Here is a 21,583-nt window from a genome sequence, read left to right on the forward strand (position 1 = left end):
CACAAATATATCTTGAGGCGGCAAATCTGCATAAAAATCAACCCAAGTGGCAATAAACTGAACGAGGCAAAAACATGCTTGACAGACAAGTTGTCCATTATAAGACAAACCAGAAGATGTGCTCTGGCGAACTCGGAGAACACTGCGTGGGTTTGGATTCACATGTCAACATGTAATAATTTAGAACTCCTTGCAGAACATTTGACTAACATAAATTGAATATATTAATCGGTAAACAATGGCAATAACAAAAACGAACAGTTTATGTTACACAATTTCCGATGCGAGTTCTCTTTTTTCGTACTTAACTTTAGTTGGCAGCCTCTCTCAGTGGCGGTAATAGTAACTGTAGGCTGCAGCAGAGATATAAAGAACTTCTGGAACTGAATAGTGCAGTGGATTAAAGCTCTGCCTCGCACCACAGAGGCACTGCAAAACTCTAAGTCTGCATTTACACAGGCAGCCCAATTCTCATCTTTTTCCACTAACTGGTCTTTTGACCAATCAGATCAGCTCTGAAAAATATCGGACATGAAAAGATCTGATGTGATTGGTCAAAATTGGGCTGCCTTTGTAAACGCAGCCAGAGAGACTCAGAGTGACACGCAGAAAAATAAAACGAGACATCTCTCATGAATCCTAAGAGGACGCCACCTTTAAAAGACATTATGCTTCAACTAGCCTTCTCTCAAATACTGTGTCTAACAAATAGCCTTCCCTCATAACCACAGTGTCTCCAGGCACTCCTTGAAAGAGAGAGGGCCTGGATTAACATTGTCCTTAATAACTGTATCAGCTTCTCAACCCTGAAGACAGTGGTATTGATTCCAGAGTAGAATGTGTGTTTTCACACCTGCAGGGAGCTTGAACACAAGTAGCTCAGGTCAGTCGGAGAGCAATGAAAAGTTATCTAGTACAGTTAAGGGGGGGTCTACTATATTGTTTGTGAATCCAAAGGCTGCATCAAAGCCCTGCCCTTGGCCACAATCTATCGCATGCTCCAGGGTCAAGCCTCAAGTCTATGTCCAAGTCCCATCCCAACGTTCTAACCTCCAACCAACTAGACCTAAACTCCCTTCTCTAGTCCTCGAGGGCGTATTCTCCTCCCTTCACTGGTCTGAAGCCCATCTTTACATCGTTTTGAGTCATGATTAAGGTTATGGAAGAACTGATCCTGAAACATTCTGTAAATGAAGGGCAGAGAGAGAGCAGAGTAACGACAGCCTGTAATGCACAGGGCAAACCAGACTCCGGAAACCCAGGGCAGTGTTCCCTACATCCTGCCCAGGCCCTAGCCCATGCCAAACCCTTGTTATCACTGTGCAGAATTACCTCCAGATCCCCCCCTTCCCTCTCGCTCTCTCCATATAGCACAGCACATTACCCAGGCTCTTCATACGCTAAACAAAAGTAGCCGAAAGTGGCAAAAAAGAGCCAGAAAGAGACTAAAAAATAAGCCCGGCTGTTATGCATTCCAAAGGCTATATCAATCGTCTGTCAGCAGGTTCAATCTGTTCCTTATAAGACAAGGGCATTCCCCTCATATTTTCCAAACACTGCAGTGTTATCAGATATAGCTTCATGGACAATTACTGTGCTGTCTAGCTCGGAGCATTCTGCAGCTCCATAGCCCCCGAACCCCATTTTCTACTGTTCACTCACTTCATACTAACTGCTTTGTAATCAACCTGAGATCAAACGGAAGGCCGAGATAGACTACGTTGAAAAAAAAAAAAAAAGGTGGTTGGCCCAAACTATTTGGGTGGATTCATTTGGAGTTATTGCACATCTCACTGCAATGCTTTACTGTACCACAATGCGGTGAGATGAGAGAGAAAGAGAGAGACAAGGTTCTTGGAATACCACACACTGTTTGGACAGTGTTGAATCAATGAGTGGCCTTCTACAGCCCATTATAACATCACCATTTCCTGTTGCTTTGATAAACTTAGATATCAAGTTGATTACTCCGATTAATCATGGTTTAACTGGGCTCAGCTGGTCCTGTGTAGCATCAGCTAGACCTACGTAGGGATAAAGATTCTAGCCAACTCAGTACAGATGGTTAAGCCTATCCCTGATGAGGGCCACGGCTGTCATTTGGACCCCCAGTGGAGAGGATCTGACCTGATGGATCCTTTGCTTTCATGACATCCCTTGGCTCAGGCAATTGAAGACAGCTAGTATTCGTCTACAAGAGCCAGTAAAATCCCACGCCACAGCACAAGGCCACAGTTTACAGTTGGAGAATGTCCAATTATTTTCATCCCAAATATTTAGGGATGACAGCAAATCAAAGGAAAGTGCTTTTAAGTGAAAAATTATTCATTTTGGTTAAAGGAGGATGTTGTTTTGTTTGTTCTTCATAAGTTGAGGTATTATCCAGTTAAAACTAATGCATTTGTAACGTAATTATTTATAGACAGTTGAAGTCGGAAGTTTACATACACTTAGGTTGGAGTCATTAAAACTCGTTTTTCAACCACTCCACAAATTTCTTGTTAACAAACTATAGTTTTGGCAAGTCAGTTAGGACATCTACTTTGTGCATGATACAAGTCATTTTTCCAACAATTGTTTACAGACAGATTATTTCACTTAGAATTCATGGTAATCACAATTCCAGTGGGTCAGAAGTTTACATACACTAAGTTGACTCTGCTTTTAAACAGGTTGGAAAATTTCAGAAAATTATGTCATGGCTTTAGAAGCTTCTAATTGACTCAAATGATGTCAATTAGCCTATTGGAGGTGTACCTGTGAATGTATTTCAAGGCCTACCTTCAAACTCAGTGCCTCTTTGCTTGACATCATGGGAAAATCAAAAGAAATCAGCCAAGACCTCAGAAAAAAATTGTAGACCTCCACAAGTCTGGTTCATCCTTGGGAGCACTTTCCAAACACCTGAAGGTACCACGTTCATCTGTACAAACAATAGCACGCAAGTATAAACAACATGGGACCATGCAGCCGTCATACCACTCAGGAAGGAGACGCGTTCTGTCTCAGAGGAGAACGTAATTTGGTGCGAAAAGTGCAAATCAATCCCAGAACAACAGCAAAGGACCTTGTAAAGATGCTGGAGGAAAACGGGTACAAAAGTATGTATATCCACAGTAAAACAAGTCCTATATCGACATAACCTGAAAGGCCTCTCAGCAAGGAAGAAGCCACTGCTCCAAAACCACCATAAAAAAGCCAGACTACTGTTTACATCTGCACATGGGAACAAAGATTGCACTTTTTGGAGAAATGTCCTCTGGTCTGATAGAACTGTTTGGCTATAATCACCATCGTTATGTTTGGAGGAAAAAGGGGGAGGCTTGCAAACTGAAGAACACCATCCCAACAGTGAAGAACGGGGGCAGCATCATGTTGTTGGAGTGCTTAGCTGCAGGAGTGACTGGTGCACTTCACAAAATAGATGGCATCATGAGAAAGGAAAATTATATGGATGTATTGAAGCAACATCTCAAAACATCAGTTAAAGCCTGGTCGCAAATGGGTCTTCCAAATGGAAAATGACCCCAAGCAAAGTTGTGGCAAAATGGCTTAAGGACAACAAAGTCAAGGTATTGTAGTGGCCATCACAAAGCCCTGACCTCAATCCTATAGAATATTTGTGGGCAGAACTGAAAAGTGTGTGTGAGCAAGGAGGCCTACAAACCTGACTCAAACCTGAAACAAAAATAGAACTGTTTGACCATAATGACCATTGTTATGTTTGGAGGAAATAGGGAAGGCTTGCGAGCCGAATAACACCATCCCAACCGTGAAGCACAGGGGGCAGCATCATGTTGTGGGGGTGCTTAGCTGCAGGAGGGACTGGTGCACTTCACAAAATAGATGGCATCATCTGTAGGAAGATTATGTGGATATATTGAAGCAACATCTCAAGACATCAGTCAGGAAGTTAAAGCTTGGTCACAAATGGGTCTTCCAAAAATGGACAATGACCCCAAGCATACTTCCAGTTTTGGCAAAATGGCAACAAAGTTAAGGTATTGGAGTGGCCATCACAAAGCCCTGACTTCAATCCGATAGAAAATGTGTGGGCAGAACTGAAAAAGCATGTGCGAGCAAGGAGTCCTACAAACCTGACTCAGTTACACCAGCTCTGTCAGGAGGAATGGGCCAAAATTCACCCAATTTATTGTGGGAAGCTTGTGGAAGGCTACCCAAAACGTTTGACCCAAGTTTAAATTGTTTAAGGCAATGCTATCAAATACTAATTGAGTATGTAAACTTCTGACCAACTGGGAATGTGATGAAAGAAATAAAAGCTGAAATAAATCATTCTCTACTATTATTCTGATATTTTACATTCTTAAAATAAAGTGGTGATCCTAACTGACCTAAAACAGAGAATTTTTACTAGGATTAAATGTAAGGAATTGCACAAAACTGAGTTTAAATGTATTTGGTTAAGGTGTATGTAAACTTCCGACTTTAACTGTAGGTATAATTGATCCTAGAGTTAGCCCACTGGCAAATACCAATCAAAAGCATAATTAAATCAACTACACATTTCCTGAAATTGTCAATTGATAGGCAGCCTATGTATTGTCTATTAGAAGGGAGAGAGATCTGGCTCACATCCCACTCCATGAGTTTGGAGACTGCCTCCTCATATTTGTCTGATAATAATCTATGGCATGGGGCAACGGGGACATTCCAGAATTCACATTCAGATCGGTAATAGGTTTTCTAAAGTGATTTGCCATTTAATAAAATATTATACTCGATAACCACATTTGTTTACAATGCGCAAATCATCTACATCGACTCTTTAATTCTTTATAGTTTAAGTTAAGTTATTGAAAAAGTACTAACCGCAGGATAGCCACATTATTAGGAAGCTGCTGGGTGTGTGCACCCTGTGCAGTTTGCTGTAGAAATCTAGCATTTTAAAATGACATATCTAATAAATTGCAGCATCGCACAGCACAAAAAGATCATTGCACAAATTGTAATCATAAGCACTACGCAAATTTCACCAAGTTGGATAAACAACACAAACAACTTCGGAAGCGCAAAACGTACCTATTGAGTTCAGCAAGTAAACGATTGTTCTTTCACCGGGTTAGCAAACAACCACGAAGCAGGCCAGTCAATGTAGAGAGACAGAATCTGCCTTCCGATCGGTCTGCTCCACGGTATTCAATAATAGGCTACTACAAAGCGCAAGCCCCTCCCTTCAAAACATAATCGCACACATCTCTCATATATTTACAGTTGAAGAGCCCTGTGCATTGCCCTTAGTCTGGCCCAAGTGCTGCTTAGGCTATGTATTTAAATAAAAAAAAACACGATGTCAAAAGTCCAAAACTCAGGCCATCACTTCGTAAAAAAGTGAGGAAATAAATGCCGACATTGAAAGTTCTACAACCCCAAATAATCTAAGCAGAAAAAACTGATTTGCTGAATGCCCTTTTTTTGGTTATCCTTCAAGGGGCCTCTGAAAGAAAATCCTCTGTCAGGAAAGATCATGTGAAATGTTAATCTTGGCGAAAAAGGGTACTTCTGCTCAAACAAACACTTAGAGACTGGTGTAAAAGCTATTTAGAAAGGACTCAAAATATCCCCAATTTCAACAGTTTCCTAATTACTTGGGATTAACCAAGTAATAAAGTGAGACTTTGTATTGCAGGGCACCTTTAAACGTTATTTAGACAACATTCTTACTCAATCAGTTATGTAATAGCCTACTTAAAAAAAAATCAATTTGTTTGAGTTCATCATCAGGTACATTTTAGGTGCTGAATTAAAAAGAAAATTAGCATTTTCCGGACTCGAAAATACGTATTTTCCATATGTTGAAATCAGGTGCATTTTAGGTGCTAAATGAAAGGTGAAAATACATATTTTCTGGACATTGAAAATACTTCATTTACAAATGTTCTCAGGGTAAGCACAATAATACTTGTTCAAGCCTCTTAATATAAGAAAGAGGAGCCAACTGAAGACTGCAATATAATATTCATTATTATTCCCATCGGTCATGTGTACAGTGCATTCAGAAAGTATTCAGACCACTTGACTTTTTCCACATTTTGTTACATTACAGCAAAAAATGTATTAAATTGTCCCCACCCCCTCATCTACACACAATAACCCATAATGACAAAGAAAAAAAACTGTTTTTTATACATTTATAAATTTAAAAAAAAAAACAGAAATATGACATTTACATAAGTATTCAGACCCTTTACTCAATACTTTGTTGAAGCACCTTTGGCAGTGATTACAGCCTCGAGTCTTCTTGGGTATGACGCTACAAGCTTGGCACACCTGTATTTGGTGAGTTTCTCCCATTCGTCTCTGCATATCCTCTCAAGCTCTGTCAGGTTTGATGGGGAGTGTCGCTGCACAGCTATTTTCAGGTCTCTCCAGAGATGTTCGAGCGGGTTCAAGTCCGGGCTCTGGCTAGGCTACTCAAGGACATTCAGAGACTTGTCCTGAAGCCACTCTTGTGTTGTCTTGGCTGTGTGCTTAGGGTCGTTGTCTTGTTGGAAGGTGAACCTTTGCCCCAGTCTAAGGTCCTGAGTACTCTTGAGACAGTTTTCGTCAAGTATCTCTCTATACTTTGCTTCATTCAACTTTCCCTCGATCCTGACAAGTCTCCCAGTCCCTCCTGCTCAAAAACATATCCACAGCATTATGCTGCCACCACCATGCTTCACCATAGGGATGGTGCCAGGTTTCCTCCAGACATGATGCTTGGCATTAAAGCCAAAGAGTTCAATCTTGGTTTCATCAGACCAGAGGATCTTGTTTCTCATGGTCTGAGAGTCTTTAGATGTCTTTTGGCAAACTCCAAGCGGGCTGTCATGTGCCTTTTCCTGAGGAGTAGCTTCCATCTGGACACTACCATAAAGGCCTGATTAGTAGAGGCCCTTCTACCCTGATTGCTTAGTTTGGCAGGGCAGCGAGCTCTAAGAAGTATATTGGTGGTTCCAAAATTCTTTCATTTAAGAATGATAAAGGCCACTATGTTCTTGGCGACCTTCACTGTGGAGAAAAGTTTTGGTACCCTTCCTCAAATCTGTGCCTCGACACAATCCTGCCTCGGTGCTCTACGGATAATCCAGTTTTTGCTCTGACGTGAATTGTCAACTATGGGACCTTATATTGACAGGTGTGTGCCTTTCCAAATCATGTCCAATCAATTGAATTTACCACAGGTGGACTCCAATCAAGTTGTAGAAACAGCTCAAGGATGATCAATAGAATAAGATGCAGCTGAGCTGAATTTTTAGTGTCATAGCAAAGGGTCGGAATACTTATGTAAATAAGGTATTTCCATGTATTGTTTTTAATAAATGTGCAAATGTCTCTAAAATTCTGATTTTGCATTGTCATTATGGTACAGTGTGTAATTTGACCAGGATTCTGGAATATGGATGTCACATAAGAAAATGATGAAAATGTCAATTATTCTGAATACTTTCAAAATACACTACTTAAACTCACTTTTCAAACGCATTAAACCATCAGTGATGCTATTCACAATAGTATACCTTACTAAATAAATCAACACACCACTTCAATTACAATAACATTGTCAGTAACGGTTACAGAATGTTGTTTTTTTCTTGCTATGACTGTGATATGCTGTTATTTATCTACCTTAATTGAATGCACTAAGTCGGCCTGGATAAGAGCGTCTGCTGACTGACCAAAATGTAAATGTAAAAACAAACAATTGCAAATCATGCTGGGAATTATTCTAATGAGTTCCACCTCCAAACACATACACATTTGGTCTATGCGGACCAGGTCTATGCGGACCAGGTCTATGTAAATCAACAATTCACAAATAGAAATCATTTTCCACAAATGTAAATCACCAATCCACAAATGTAAATCACTTTCCACATATGTAAATCACCAATCCACAAATATAATTCATTTTCCACATATGTAAATCACCAATCCACAAATGTAAATCACCAACCAATCCACAAATGTAAATCACTTTCCGCAAATTTTAATCACCAATCCACAAATGTAAATCAACAATCCACAAATAAACATGGCTTTCCACTAATGTAATTCGCTATCCACAAACAAACAACTTTTGATTTGTATTTGTAAATCAAGGGCCTTAAGTAAAATGACTGGCATAAAGATTTGAACATAAGAGAGACTTGTGCAAACATGACAGAGATGGCTAACCTGCAACTCTGTATTTGGTAGCGCTTAGGTCACCTGACTTTTGGCAGGGATTTACGACAAGAAAATGATAAGAAGTTCTCATGCGTAGACAAGAAGTTCTCACACATTGAAAAAAGTTATCACGGTAGAAAATGATTTGTAGTCGTAGAAAAAAAGTTCTCATGTGTATAGAAAAAGTTCTCACGTGTAGAAAACGATTTGTAGACGTAGAAAAAAAGTTTATCCCTGCAGGCGGTTACTGAGTCCGAGGTGCTAAAGGAGGTCCTTAAACTTGACCCCAAAGAAACATCTGGGTCAGATGGTTTAGACCCTTTCTTCTTTAAGGTTGCTGCCCCTATAATGGCCAAACTTATCTCTGAACTTTTTAACCTGGCTCTCCTCTCTGGGGAGGTTCCCATTGCTTGGAAGGCAGCCACAGTTAGTCTTTTATTTAAAGGGGGAGATCAAGTTGATCCTAACTGTTCTAGGCCTATTTCTATTTTGCCCTGTTTATCAAAAGTGTTGGCTTTCTTGACTTGTCTATAGTATTCTCTCTGGTATGCAATCTGGTTCCCACTCAGGTTATGGATGTGTCACTGCAACCTTAAAGGTCCTCAATGATGTCACCATTGCCCTTGATTCTAAGCGATGTTGTGCTGCTATTTTATTGACCTGGCCAAAGCTTTTGGTACGGTAGACCATTCCATTCTTGTGGGCAGGCTAAGGACTATTGGTGTCTCTGAGGGGTCTTTGGCCTGGTTATAAAGTTATAACATCTGCTGTCTCAGCCACTGCCTGTCACCAAGGGTGTACCCCAAGGTTCGATCTTAGGTCCCACGCTCTTCTCAATTTACATCAACAACATAGCTCAGGCAGTAGGAAGCTCTCTCATCCATTTATATGCAGATGACACAGTCTTATACTCAACTGGCCCCTCCCCGGATTTTGTGTTAAATGCTCTACAACAAAGCGTTCTTAGTGTCCAACAAGCTTTCTCTGCCCTTAAACTTGTTCTGAACACCTCCAAAACAAACGTCATGTGGCTTGGTTAGAAGAATGCCCCTCTCCCCACAAGTGTGATTACTACCTCTGATGGTTTAGAGCTTGAGGTAGTCACCTCATACTAGTACTTGGGAGTATGTTAGACAGTACACTGTCCTTCTCTCAGCAGATATCAAAGCTGCAGGCTGAAGTTACATCCAGGCTTGGTTTCCTCTATCGTAATCACTCCTCTTTCACCACAGCTGCCAAACTAAACCTGATTCATATGACCATCCTACTCACGGTGGATTATGGAGAAGTAATTTATAGATCGGCAGGTACTGGTGGTTGGGGAGCGATGGGCAACGATGCTTCGAGGGTGACTTGTCAATGTGTGCAGAGGGTCCCTGGCTCAAGCCAGGTTTTGGCGAGGAGAGGGACGGAAGCAATACTGTTACAAAGTCTGATTCCTACACCTCCCCTCTACTTTTCGCATGCCTCTCCTGTGGGAATGGTTAGAGGCCTCAGGAAAACATATGTCTCCTTAATGCTCATCATCTGTGCAACATGAGACAGCGGATGGATTACAATAATTTACAATGTATGACATATCCTTCACATTTAGTGGTGCTATCACACTGGCCAACTAATTCAACTATTTGGGTGATGAACGGGGTGTACACCGCAATAGTGTGGCAAACATAGAGTTATCTAGGGTTAGGGTTTTGATTATTTACGTTGGACATACGATGGGTACACATATGGTTAACATGTTATGGTTACCGTACTATAATTTATGCGGCCTTGAAAGGCAGGCATCAGCATGGCCGAACGAGGGGCTGCCAGCGATTTTATAGAAATCGCTTTCTGTGGGCACAAACATTTTTTTACACGACTGCAAATTGCTTTCTCCCGTGATAACTTTTTTCTCCTGTGTGAGAACTTCTTGTCTTTTTCTTGTCGTCAAATCCCTGCCCAAAGTCAGGTGACCTAAGCGCTTCCCAATATGGAGTTGCAGATTTGCCATATCTGTCATGTTTGGCATCTCTCTCCTATGTGCAAATCTTTATGCCGGTCATTTTACTTAAGGCCCTCGATTTACAAATACAAATCAAAAGGTGTTTGTTTGTTTATGGTGAAGGCATTTGTGAATAGCGATTCACATTTGTGGAAAGTGATTTACATTTGTGGATTGGTTTTTTCACATTTGTGGATTGGTGATTTACATTTGTGGATTGGTTTTTTCACATTTGTGGATTGGTGATTTACATTTGTGGATTGGTGATTTACATTTGCGAATACATTTGGCATGATATTGATCCCATACAGGGCCCTTAGTAATCAAGCATTTCAGAATTACTCCTAGGAATTGAGAATAAAGTATGACAGTGACCTAATTTACTCACCGCTCAGAGTATGACATAAAAGGTCTCTCCTATTTTCAGCTATGACTAGTAGTTAGTCTTGTGAGTTGATCTCAGTTGTTTGTTTTGTAGGCTATTCAATGTCTTGTTTTTATTGTCATATTAAAATGTAATCGTCATAAAATATAATTATAATGGTGTCGGACAATTGTGAAATTGGTTATTAGGACTATTTAGGTGAAATAATACTCGCCGGCAAACAGGCGCATGAAAGGTTGGCAATGTGGTGAGAGATAGGCTAATCAAACTCACCAAATTAGTTTGAGAGGATATTATGAACAGCTGTCGCACATGAACCTCTTTACATAGAACTACCAATCCCTTTTCCGTTTCCAGCCTTTTTAAACACAACGTGTCATATTATGCATCATGGAAATAAAAAGAAAACCGACTGGTGGGAGGAGGAAAGTCAATTTGCACTGCAAGTTGATAAATACAGAAGTATTATCAAGGTTACATTTTGTCATACATTGACCAGCCAGCACAGGAAGGAATCCGAATCAATAAATAGCACATTCCATTTGTTCTGTAAGAACTGCTGAAGAATGTGAAAAACACTGGTACACCATCCTATCAAAATGTAGGTTGGAGATGACCAACTTCTGCAGGGAAACAGAAAAAACAGGTAGGCCTGAGTTCAGTTGCTATGTTATGCACACTGTTAAGTAGACTATTTTGTTGTCTAAAGGGTATTCTCTGCATTTAGGAGGTGGCCCTCCACCTAAACCCCTCAGTGCCATTGCTGAATGTGTGTTTATCTACCTGGGTCGCTCAAATGTGACCATCTGGTGCATTGGAGAGGGCCAAGCTGCTGCCTTTTTGAGGGTCAATGAGCAGGACAATAAGTAGGATTTAAGCTTACTGTTGAATTTCAAACACTTTTGTTCACATTATATTTTGATTAACATTTTTTTTTAAATTGGACATAAGTAAGCTAAACTGAAAACAATAATTATGTTGTTGCAGCTCATCTCTAGCTCCTGCATCTGGCCCAGCGTCTGAGGGGACCTCCACCTCACTGTTGCTGCAGGACATCCATCCACCAGCAGCTCCCTGGAAGGTTTGGTTCCAACAAACTACGAAAAGGACATTGCTCAGCTGCAATGGGAGAAAGTGTTGTGCTTGCAGGAAGAATATTACTCTCTTACAATAAAAAAGCTTAAGAAATAATATGGTGTGTTTATTTGTTCACAGTAATCTTTTTTGTTAGCCCACTATGGCATGTCTGTATTGTGCTTTCCAACTCCTTAGGTTAAAGTTCATCTGTAGCCAGTGGCGATTTTACCATGTACATCATGGTGTGGCAAAAAAAGTGGGATGCATGCCAGCAAAGCCAAAAATACAACACTAAACAATACATGAATTGCACTATAATGGTGTCAAACGGTGCCCACAAACTGTTAGAGCCTACATAAAGCTGTCCCAACAGCAGAGTTCCAAAAGCAGTCCCTACACCTTACCTGGCTTTCAGCAGAGCCTTGTCTGGCAGCAAAACAGTTCATTCAGCCTCATTTACTGCCTTTAAAAAAAACATAGCTGATATGGCTGACTTGCTTAAACAAATGTGGCTTCTAATGACAATTGAGATGTATAAATGATGGCATAATTTGACGACAAGCTATTTGTTCAGCACTTTTGAAATGTACAGAATTCAGAACATGGGCCGTTCTTACAGTATACTACTATCAGTAGCACTGTCAAAGATATACGCACACACTGGCCACAAACGATGTGTTTACAATACCGCGTTGGTGAAAATAGACCAAATTATTAGGGTGAGGCACATGGGCTCCTAACAGCTTACTACACAACATACACTCAGTATTACTTTCTTCTCTACAGTACACATATCTCTCTGGCATCCTACATAATTTATGAAGCAGCATAAGACATTTTTGGACTCACGTTGTTGTGATTTACTTGAACAGGAAAGTGGCGCGGCTTTCCTTTGTGGGCAAATTTTGTCATCAAAGAGAAAGATGCCAAATTCACAATTTGCGAGTTGAATGACCATTCAAAACGTATTATTCCAGACTTCCCAGTTGCAATGCTTGCAGTTAGCCACTGTCACCGATTCCTTACAAACCACACATTGTTGAAATTGTGATCTCCAAATTGTTGTGTAATGTTCATGTCCAATGGCCGATACGTTTTATGTATATTTTCTCTTCATTATTTCTCTTCAAATGACAAGGATTAAAAAGGATTTGCCAGTAGACTTGATTCACGATGATGACTACCGTTCAAAAGTTTGGGGTCACTTAGAAATGTCCTTGTTTTTGACAGAGAAGCACATTTTTCATCCATTACAATAACATCAAATTGATCAGAAATACAGTGTAGACATTGTTAATGTTGTAAATGATTGTTGTAGCTGGAAATGGCTGTTTTTTAATTGAATATTTACATAGGTGTACAGAGGCCCAATATCAGCAACCGTCACTCCTGTGTGGCACATTGTGTTAGCTAATCCAAGTTTATCATTTTAAAAGGCTAATTGATCATTAGAAAACCATTTTACAATTATGTTAGCACAGTTGAAAACTGTTGTCCTGATTAAAGAAGCAATAAAACTGGCCTTCTTTAGACTAGTTGAATATCTGGAGCATCAGCATTTGTGGGTTTGATTACAGGCTCAAAATGGCCAGAAACAGAGACTTTCTTCTGAAACTCGTCAGTCTATTCTTGTTCTGAGAAATGAAGGCTATTCCATGCGAGCAATTGCCAAGAAACTGAAAATCTCCTACAGAGCTGTGTACTACTCCCGTCACAGAACAGCGCAAACTGTCTCTAACCAGAATAGAAAGAGAAGTGGGAGGCCCCGGTGCACAACTGAGCAAGAGGACAAGTACATTAGAGTGTCTAGCTTGAGAAGCAGACGCCTCACAAGTCCTCAACTGGCAGCTTCATTAACTAGTACCGGCAAAACACCAGTCTCAACGTCAACAGCGATGAGACGACTCCAGAATGCTGGCCTGATAGGCAGATTTGCAAAGAAAAAGCCATGTCTCAGACTGGCCAATAAAATTAAAAGATTAAGATGGGCAAAAGAACACAGACACTGGACAGAGGAACTCTGCCTAGAAGGCCAGCATCCCGGATTCGCCTCTTCACTGTTGACGTTTCCAGCTACAACAGTCATTTACAACATTAACAATGTCTACACTGTATTTCTGATCAATTTGAAATTATTTGAATGGACAATTTTTTTTGCTTTTCTTTCAAAAACGAGGACATTTCTAAGTGACCCCAAACTTTTGAACGCTAGTGTATATATATATTTTTTACATTGTTTGCAGACTTATACGTGACATGTATTAATGCCAAAATAACATGCAAAACAGGCGAGCCCCCCATCCCCCCCCCCCCAGAAAAAAAATATATGTATACATTGGGTCCGCCCCATCTGCCCTGAATGACAGGTTGCCACTGTCTGTAGCTAGATATTGGGTTCTGCACGACCCTTCTAATTTACTGACTGACACAGCACCAAATCACTGTGTGGAGCACAGGAGGTCGGTGGCACCTTCATTTGGGGGGACGGGCTCGTGGTAATGGCTGGAGGGGAATCAGTGGAATGGTTTAAAATTCACCAAACACATGGTTTCCACGTGTTTGATGCCATTCCATTAGCGCGGTTCCAGCCATTATTATGAGCCGTCCTCCCCTTAGCAGCCTCTGGTGTGGAGAGCCTACCTTAAGTGAAGGTTGGCAAAGGGCTGGCCGAAAAACGTTCCCTCTCCACCTATGGCACTGGGGCGCGCATCGTTATCGTCATCGTCTCCTTCACTGTCATTGTCAGTTTCTGGGTTTCCATCGTCGGTAAGGTAGAGGGATCAGCCGTAGTTTGAAGATGTTGTATAATGTAGATAGGTTAGCAGACAACGTCACAAACGATGCGTAAGCTTCAATGGGGCAGAGGTCCGTGTGTTGTTGTGATTCTGGATGGCCAGAAAGCTAGCAACAATGACAAGAAACTGCCATGTGAGAAATCGTAAGTGACTTGTTTCCGCTCATCTCGTTCTTGATACCATGTCTTGTTTTGAGGTGTTTTGATTTTATGTCAATGCTAATACGTCCAAAATTCGCTAGCTAGCTAACCGACAACTGTAATGATGAATTTGAGAGACAACAAGTGCTCATTGTGCAAATGTATTTATGTTTTCAATAAACATTGAAGAGGAAATATAGTTTCTACGTTGTCAACAATCTGTCAACCCTGTCAGTTTTGCCCACATAGTTGCGCACGCCATCCCATTATTATGTGGCAGACCATCCTTGAGCTGTGATGCACCTCTCCATGGAGTACATGAAATCTCCTCTTCCACTCTCCTATTCCCCTTTCTACCAGGCTCCTTGGGATCTTGTGAGCCCTCCTGATAAAAACATATTTACATGTCATTTTATATAGATTAACATTTGAAATATGCTGAGACAAAAATCCACTAAAACAAATGTTTGGCCCAAAGTCCATTACAACAAATGTTTGGTCTATTGCCTCACCTGTTTATAATTGAGCTGAGAGAGGTCGTAGGAAAGGGGTCAGCAGCCATCTCCTCTGGGGGTACCCCTTGTCACCATGCAGGTGACATCCAGGGGGAACAATATTGCGCTCAAACAGCATTGAGCACTCCGGAGTCATGTGTAGACCCAGGCCAGTTGGCTACAGCGTCAAGCAACATATAGACTGCATTAAAAAACACTTGGGTGTTAATACTGTGGTACAGCCTTCGATTGATGAACGTGTCTTCATCCATGTGTTGGGCAATGATTTTGATGTGGGTACAATCAATGACGCCAACAACCCCCGGAAAACCAGCGATTGGCATGAAAAAAAGCTTGTTTTTGAAGAATCTGGCGTTGAGTGGTGGGAGAATCAATGAACCGCCGGATGATTTCAGGTCCCGTAAGTGCCACCAGGGTTTGACAGGTTGCTCTGCTCACAGTAGTCTGTGATGGACCCAAATCATCGCTGTTACACCGTTGCATTTTTTCCTGTTGCCAGGAAGTGTAAAGTCAGGATTACTTTGATGTCTGCCGTGAGAGCACACGGTCGTCCAGTAGGTGGAGAAGTAGCATCACGGACAAGGTCAGTCACATAAAGCATCCCTATCTAACCAGTATTTTTAGATTAAATTGGCATTATTAAACTTTTTTTAAACATCCCTCCTCTAACTAAATGTGCGTGCTTTCTTTCGTCTCCATGCATCCATCTTCTGACAACTCCTAACCGGTTAGGACACTTCTCAAGCTCACATCAATGCACCCTGAGATATGAGTACTTTTATGTCATAGGAATGTTGAAAACATGCTCTTACTCCTATGCGTAAATGTACTGTGGAACCGCATTTTTGGACGGTTTCCAACTCTGAGACGCTTGGTAACTACAGTCCCAGATCCCAACCTGAATTAATATTAGACGTCTAGGCGAGGGCTCTCCAACCCTGTTCATGGAGAGCTACCATCCTGTAGGTTCTCTCTCCAATCCTAATCTAGCACACCCGATTCTAATAATTATCTGGTTGATAAACTGAATCAGGTTCATTACAACTGGGGTTGGAGTAAAATCCTCAGGAGGGCAGCTCTCCCGGAATAGGGTTGGACAGCCCTGGTTTTGGCTAAGTTTCATAAGTTTGAACATCACAGTATAGTATGGCACAGTTTAGTACAGTAGAGTAAGTACAGTGCTGTACGGTACGGTATGGTACAGTACAGGACAGTATAATTTTATTCAGTAAAGTACAGTACGGTACAGTGCAGTAGAGTTTATTAGGGTACAATACACTATACTTAAATTTTCTTTACTGTACTCTAGTGTGCTCTACTGTATTGTACTGTGATGTGCTCTACTGTACTGTACTGTACAGTATTTTTCTTTACTGTACTGTTTACTGTAATGTACTGTACTCTGCTGTGCTCTACTGTACTGTAATCAATCAACCAATCAATCACATTCATTTATAAGGCGCTTTTACATCAGCTGATATCTCAAAGTGCTTATACAGAAACCCTGCCTAAAACCCCAAACAGCAAGCAATGCAGATGTAGTTGCACGGTGGCTAGGAAGAACTCCCTAGAAAAGACAGGAACCTAGGAAGAAACCTAGAGAGGAACCAGGCTCTGAGGGGTGGCCAGTTCTCTTCTGGATGTGCTGGTTGGAGATTATAAGAGTATATGGCCATTAAGGCCAGATCGTTCTTCAAGGTGTTGAAACATTCATAACTGACCAGCCGGCTCAAATAACAATCAAAGTGGTTGTAGAGGGTGCAACAGGTCAGCACTTCAGGAGTAAATGTCACCTGGCTTTTCATAGCCGAGCATTCAGAGGTTGAGACAGCAGTTGCAGTAGAGAGGGAGGGAGAGAGAGAGAGAGGGAGGGAGGGAGAGAGAGAGGGAGAGATAGGGTCGAACACAGCAGGTTCGGGACCAGGTAGCACGTCCGGTGAACAGGTCAGGGTTCCATAGCCGCAGGCAGAACAGCTGAAACTGGATCAGCAGTATGACTAGATGGACTTGGGATGGGGACAGCCAGGAGTCATCAGGCCAGGTAGTTCTGAGGAATGGTCCTAGGGCTCAGGTCCTCCGGGATGGGAGAGAAAAAGAGAGAGATGGGAGAATTAGACGGAGCTGTACTGTGCTGTCCAAACTTGTGAAACATGGATGTCTATGATTGGTTCAGATTTGTTCAGGTTTGGACCAGACCAAATCTGAACCAATTATAGACGTCTTTGTTTGGGTCAAATATACGCCGGTCCGGACGTCTGAGGACGTTGAAATCAAGGCGGGTCCGGACAGGACCAAAAAAAGACGTTGCCGTCTGTAAATGCTTAGTGGGTTGGTAAGGAGCCTCCACCCCATAATAAAACAATAGAGCCAGTGTTCTGCAGATTAATATGAGATAGCAGAAGGGCATCTCTGCTCTTTTGTTCTCCTCTTAAAACAATGATATTATAGACAAAGGCTGTATTTAAGCAAATTAGGCCACTGACCCAGAAAAATACAGTACATGCATATTAATTCTCTATTGCACATGTTAAGTCATAATCCATACACTTACGGTATAAGAAATATGTTGTGTGTGTGTGTGTGTGAGTGAGTGCCACTTTATGTGTGTGACAAAGTGTTTGTTCGTTAGATTTTGTAATGCTCTGTATGAACAGAATTCCAATCAACCTTGCTCACATCGGACAAATTCAGCAAACACAAAATATGATTGTTTGCTCCCTGCGTAAATCGAGAAAAAGTCCCAGGTGTTTAACCTCAAGGTAGAGAATTCAGACAGGCACATTTCCCCTTCTCCTTTACTCACAAATTCCTAGCCCCACAAATCCCCAACCTCCACTATTTTCATGCAAAGCCACTCTCATGCATAATTTGATTGCTAAAGATATGATTTAGCCCGAGGCATATTAATACAGTAGTTGTTTTAATAACATGGAGCTCTGCAGGGTGTTGTTGTTCATGCCATAATTACATCGTGATCTCAGGTGCTGGTTTATGCTATATCAAATCAAATGACATTTTATCGGTCACATGCCCTCGTAAACAACAGGTGTAGACTAACAGTGAAGTGCCTACAGGCCCTCCCCAACAATGCAGAGAGATCGAAAATTGAGAAATAATAGTAAAGTCAAGCACGTCATGATAAAAGTAGAGTAATGAGAGTAATGAGTAACTTGGCTATGTACAAGGGGTACCAGTACCGAGTCCATGTGCAGGGGTACGAGGTCATTGAGGTAGATATGTACATACTACTAAGAATAAAGTAACAGATATAGTCAATAGTAGCAGCAGCGTATGTGATGATTCAAAAAAGTTGGTGCAAAAAGGGTCAATAGTCCGGGTAACTATTTGGTTAACTTTTGAATGACCTCTACAGGATTGGTGGGACGGTTGAGCTAACGTAGGCTAATGCAAATAGCATGAGGTTGTAAGTAACAAGAACATTGTGGAAAGGTTGTTACAAAGTTGTAGTGGATTTGGTGTGCTTAGCCTCAACACAAGCACGGCAAGTGACAGCATAGTAGATCAACAAAAAAGACTCTGTACTCGAAAAATGTGTCACATTGTCATTCATGAATGAACACTGTAATTGAACCAGAAGTTCTAAATGAAACTGAATAAAGCATGAACACAACATCCATCCATGTGCTTAATCTCCCAAATCCCCCACAGCTCTCGTGAAACCCAAGCCCCTTCTGTGGATACTCTATTTTTATTTTTTTTAAAGCTGCATGATGAATTCGTATATGGGACTGAACATATCCCTGCTCCATCCCCCCTATGACCTCCCTCTATGGCTAATTTCCACTCTGCATTATATCAAATGATTTATTATGATCAATTACATGTAGCGTGTTACGGGCCCACAGAGAGATTAGAAGGCCTAGCGGTGACCCACCTGGCTCAGTTTCCACCTCTTCTACATGTCAAGGTGCACCAGAACACATCCCTGGGGGACACCTTCATCCCCAGCTATAAGGCTAAAGCACATACAGAGAATCCATCTTACTTACATCTTCAGCTCTATACCTAATGTAAACTTGAGCCTTCATGCCCAAATTGGACAGAATTGTGGCAGAGAATATAAAACGTTGAACATGGAATGTGGTTGAATAATGTTAGTTGTTCCCATACGTTACAGTGGAGTTTAATAATGAAACTGAAAAATGACGCCGCAGTTGTTGACTAATCTGACATAAATTAGGGTGTTTTCACATATAGTCCACTTTAAAAGAACCAATATCAGTCCTTTTTAAAGTGAACTCTGGGGTAAAGAAAAGCCCTTACCTTTGAATGAGTACTCAACTCTTTTGTCAGTTCACTTCACCTATTTTGTGGGCCGAGTCCTCTTTGCATTCACATTGTTATGTTTAGAAAATAACTAAGATCGTTTTACAACATGCATTCTGGGTTTTTACAAAGTGCAGGACAAGCCATTCAATCAGAATGTGTTATCGGACATCTAGATATACCTACTTATATTTTGGAAATCAAATCAAATGTATTTATATAGCCATTCGTACATCAGCTGATAACTCAAAGTGCTGTACAGAAACCCAGCCTAAAACCCCAAACAGCAAGCAATGCAGGTGTAGAAGCACGGTGGCTAGGAAAAACTCCCCAGAAAGGCCAAAACCTTTCTGCTGCAGAATAAATAATACTGTAATTGTACACTCAAGGTAGGCTACTGCCCCTTTTAAGAGCTAGAATAGATGTTGTGATTAGGTTGTCTTCTCACACTATTCAAACCACACAATCAATAAACAGTTTATGAATCTCTCTTAACCTATAGATCACATATTGCAAACAAATAATCTGAACTAAAAACTAATTTTGGAATATCTGCGCGTCCTTGACAATCGATAAGCAATATCCATAAACAACACACGTTTTTTTCCGCGAACCTGCAAATCATCATCTTCTCTCTTTAGTGGCACCAATGTGAGGGTTTATGGCAGGGGAAGCGGTGTTGCAGTAGTCTAGTGTGTGGTGCGGGAATAATGAAAAGCGAACCTTTGGGAGCTCTGTGTTCAGTGCTTGACCTAAAAAAAGGGAACCGGACCGCGGAATTCAAGCGCACCGAATTCAGACCACCTCTCGAGATGGTCTCAAGTTCGGTTCGCTTCAGGGCTCTTTTGAGGTGTCGGAGTTCCTTTGAAGTGTTCACACTGCACAATTTTTTTTTGCGAACTGATATCGCAAACATTGTCTGAAAGGGGTCAAGTGGGAAAACACCCGTACTTAACTCGTGATGAAACGGGACAATGAGGTTTATATCATTTGATGTATGAAGCCTACGCGCAGGTGCATCTTAAATCACACGAAGCAGCACAGCCCGTTACAGTAACTGAGCCATCTCCATCCCGAGCAGGTGGGGAGCCATCACCATGACAAGGAGGAGGCTTCAGAGACGTCTGATGCTGCATTCTTAAATCACATTGCAGAAAGATACTGTCAAGTGTGATGGGCCCTGGCACGCGCCCAACATAGCCTATCCTCCATAGGAAGCGCCAATAAAACATCCCACTAACTCAGGAGGATGACCACTCCTCCACACATCTGCTGAGTTTGTTCTCTTTCAGCATGGGCTTCAGGTCACTACTTTCATTGGGCCTTAAGGAGCATCTCCCCCATGGCCCTCTGGTGATCGTGCCCTGTCGACTGATGCCCATAAATGGCAGCCTGGGTAGTTAGTTCTGACAGAATGATTTCAACAACCTCCCTAGTGGGTAACCCTTGTTTATTGTCATTTAAGGAAATGTCACTAAGTTGGTATAGAAACCATGCATTTTACAAGGCGACTGCTGAAAGGAAATATTACACTGGCAAGGATCGCCAGACGTGGAAGAGAGAGCAATGAACTACTTCTTTTATAGCAAAGTAGATTTCCCACACTTCAATGTAGCCTAGCCATTTAGTGTATCTTACAAGCCTGGCCAAGCAGTCTATTGATGCTGTATGCGCCCATCAAAGCGTTGCAGGCCGCTGCATGTTGAGCAATTCATTTTAATACCAGCCCTTTACACGTACTCAAAGTGGATCTTAAGCCTTGTTTCTGGATTTGTTTTCAGTCTACAGTGACACACAGTACAGAAACAGACAATACACCTGTTGAAGTCATTCCTGCAGTCCAGTCAGAGCAAGGTCACGTATAACATCGTGTGGGGATGTTTGATATTACCACGGAGCCCGCATCTGCTTTCATCCAAAACAGGGCCGTCTGTTAATCATAAAACGTAAAGACGACTTTATTAGAGGAGTATCAGCAACCCAAAGAATCACATTGTACAGTAAATAGAAACAAAATGGATAGAGTGTCTCTGTCTCCCACAACAAATGGGATACCGCATGTTTATAGTTTTAGAGCCCCTGTCAGACATTGTAAATGTTTACTCCCATCACATTTGCCTCGACCATTTTCCTACCAGCACAAGCAAATGTGTCTCATGCCAAAGAGAGCTGTGGAAAGGGTTAGGGACAGTAGCTGTCCTTTATCACAGAAAAAAAACTATAACACA

General features: G+C 41.5%; 1 protein-coding gene across 27 annotated transcripts in view; it reads right to left on the reverse strand.

Annotated features, from left to right (window-relative positions):
• The window catches only part of LOC110490253 (non-muscle caldesmon), a 55,041-nt gene extending 49,375 nt beyond the window's left edge, over nt 1–5,666 (reverse strand). For 19 of the 27 annotated variants that reach the window (XR_016486757.1, XR_016486760.1, XR_016486747.1 and 16 more), the window contains exon 1: nt 5,044–5,460. The gene's annotated coding sequence lies outside the window, so the exon portion shown is untranslated. Of the gene's footprint in view, nt 1–5,043 lie in introns of all 27 variants that reach the window. The other 8 variants (XR_016486752.1, XR_016486754.1, XM_090200353.1 and 5 more) reach the window with 3 other exon arrangements.
• Between the last annotated feature and the right edge of the window lie 15,917 nt (nt 5,667–21,583).

The sequence above is a fragment of the Oncorhynchus mykiss genome, chromosome 15, assembly GCF_057628025.1.
Source record: "Oncorhynchus mykiss isolate SJ-2025 chromosome 15, ASM5762802v1, whole genome shotgun sequence".
NCBI lineage: Eukaryota > Metazoa > Chordata > Actinopteri > Salmoniformes > Salmonidae > Oncorhynchus > Oncorhynchus mykiss.